This window comes from Pteropus vampyrus, unplaced genomic scaffold (assembly GCF_000151845.1).
Source record: "Pteropus vampyrus isolate Shadow unplaced genomic scaffold, Pvam_2.0 Scaffold43, whole genome shotgun sequence".
Taxonomy (NCBI): domain Eukaryota; kingdom Metazoa; phylum Chordata; class Mammalia; order Chiroptera; family Pteropodidae; genus Pteropus; species Pteropus vampyrus.
In genome coordinates this window covers 3226629-3229083 of record NW_011888824.1, presented here as the reverse complement: position 1 = coordinate 3229083, position 2455 = coordinate 3226629, and the positions used below count along the sequence as shown (strand labels likewise).

Below are 2455 nucleotides of genomic sequence, written 5' to 3'. Positions count from 1 at the left end.
ATACACCATCTTAACATTTAACAGAGTATGATATAAACCAGATTCCTACTGAAATAAATCTATCTTTCATATCTTACATTTCAAAAGGGAACCTTTTGTGTACTTACTTTGTCTCCAAGTCTATAATGAGTCCACAGATATAATCCTGTCAGTTTAAGTATGTACTAGTACATACTAGTACATATTCTGGAGAGCATTTACAAGCCTGGATCTAAATTGCACTCTTAAAGTGATTTATGAAAGCAACTCCTTAGATTCCTTGTTAACCAAAAATTTAAAAAATGGCTGTGTAACTTTTTGCTAAATCATAACAGAAACTCTGGTTTCTACATTTAAAAAGATAGATTGAGAACCTCTATACCTCCAAGTTTATTAAAATGAATTTTAAATGTTAATTAAAATTTTTAAAAGGCCAGTGTCAAATAAAATAGCATTTACAAATAGAGGTAGGAACCACATCTAAAGCCAAAGTTACAAAGAAAAAAATTGCAAAGTATAAATACAAATATACAAGTAAAATTTTTCTACAAAAAGAGCACTGAATATAAATTCAGACAATAAATTCAAAAGTAAATTTCAAATGCACATATCCTTCCCCCACAAATAAAGACATCAATGTGCTAAAGACACAATATGAATAAAAAATTTGACTATTACGAAATAGGTCATCATAAACTGAAGAGAACCGGTACTAACACAGAGAAGATAGAAAGGAAAAGAATTACTGCAAATACAGTAATAAACATCAAATTTGCTTTACTGAATACAACTCTCTAAACTTACAAAAGGTAGAAATATATAGGAAACTTCTTTTGGAAGCATCTCTTTGTGTCACAAGCAGTGATGTCCATCAGGCATTCCCTCTGTTGCCCACATTTCCCATTCCACTTGTAGTTAGATGGTATAATGTGACATTTTGTGACCAATGAGCTGTTACATGTGTCACTTTCTGAATAACGCAGAACGCCCATGAAGAATTTCTAGTCACCGTCTTCTCTTACCACTGATTAAGTTCTGTGTTCCAAATAGTGCAGCTACTAAAATGCAGAGACCCTCAGTCTGCATGGGTCTCTGAATGACTACAGGATACAAAGCCCTCAGTGACCTGCTATGGACATGTACTATAAGTAAGAAGTAAATTGTTGTTGTCCCTGGATGCCACTGGTAATTAGGAAATACAACATAGTTTCTCATCTAGGCTCCACTAAAAGACCTTCCAAAATCAAAGAGATTGTCACAACAATGACCTCTTCTAAACTACTTGGAAAAATATTATCTGCTTCTATTCCTGTTTGCATGTCTGGAAGCCTTCTTCACACTCCTATATTTTGGCTCATAGAGTACACTCTCACTAAAAATAAGCATAAACATTGCATCTGCTTTATATAGGTATCAGTTTACTTATCACTTGTTATCTATTTATCACATTTACCACTATTAGGTGATCAAATCATGGCAAAGTAAAAATATTTACAAAACAAATCAAACAGTCCCCCAAAAGCCGATCAAAGAAGTAGGCTCCCCTTCCTGAATCTGTTTTGAGAAACTTCTATGTGTTTCTTTCAGGCCTAGAATTTCTAATGCTGTCTTTTTTGCATGCTGCTTTTGATAGACAACATCCTTTTGAATACTGTTTCCAAACTCACATTCATGGTTAAGTTAGTTATCAAAGTTATGGCATTTCAGAAGTAGAAGGAATAGATTATTTTGTCAATCTCCCTCTCATGTATAGATAAAACCAAAGCGCTCAGAGGTAGTATCTAGAGCAAACACCTGAACATTTTGGTGTTAGTCTAACTTCAAAATTAGAGAGCTAACAACTTATCTAATAAACAGACCATAACACAAATTTTATCATCTCAATTACTATACAATTACAGCACTCAAATGCGGAAATTTATTTTATAAGGTGTTATATAATAAAAGTCTAACATATTGTGATTCCGAGTCATGAAGGATTTGTTCAAGGCTTAAATTTTCTTAAATATTCTCAATGCTAAGTTTCATATTTTTAATGTATTTCTTAAAAGCAAAGAGCATTCAATTACACTTTACTTCTTGTTTTATTATGGGGAGCAAATGATCCATATATAAACTTGCCAGATAGTTAGAGAAGTTTGTATTACTTTTACTGAATGCTATAGATATTGTGTAAACACAGAATAACTATAAAAACATACCATTGGAAACACATAATTGATTTGCCCTCTGCATGAAAATGAATTCAGTTTATTGTCTTGAATGTCTCTCAGATCTTAATAAGCTATTGGCAATATTGGAAAGGAAAGTGAAGTCATTACTAAGTAAGCTTTTCAATAGACTCAATAATTATCATTGACTTCTTCAAAACAAATTAAACAAATAATATCCTAAGCAGTAATGCTTAAATATTTTAGTAAATATTTTATTTTAAAGCATATGGATACTTAGTTATCTCACTTGTTCATTTCACCTA

At 31.9% G+C, this 2455-nt stretch overlaps 1 protein-coding gene and 1 long non-coding RNA gene across 2 annotated transcripts in view; both read right to left on the bottom strand.

Annotated features, from left to right (window-relative positions):
- Window positions 1-2455, bottom strand: part of PTPRK (protein tyrosine phosphatase, receptor type K) — a 498113-nt gene that overhangs the window by 341222 nt on the left and 154436 nt on the right. The gene's annotated exons all lie outside the window — the stretch shown is intronic.
- Window positions 1-2455, bottom strand: part of LOC111738764 — a 15634-nt gene that overhangs the window by 4424 nt on the left and 8755 nt on the right. The window contains exon 2 of the long non-coding RNA XR_002779967.1: window positions 1879-1882. This is a non-coding gene — a long non-coding RNA (uncharacterized LOC111738764). The remainder of the gene's footprint in view (window positions 1-1878; window positions 1883-2455) is intronic.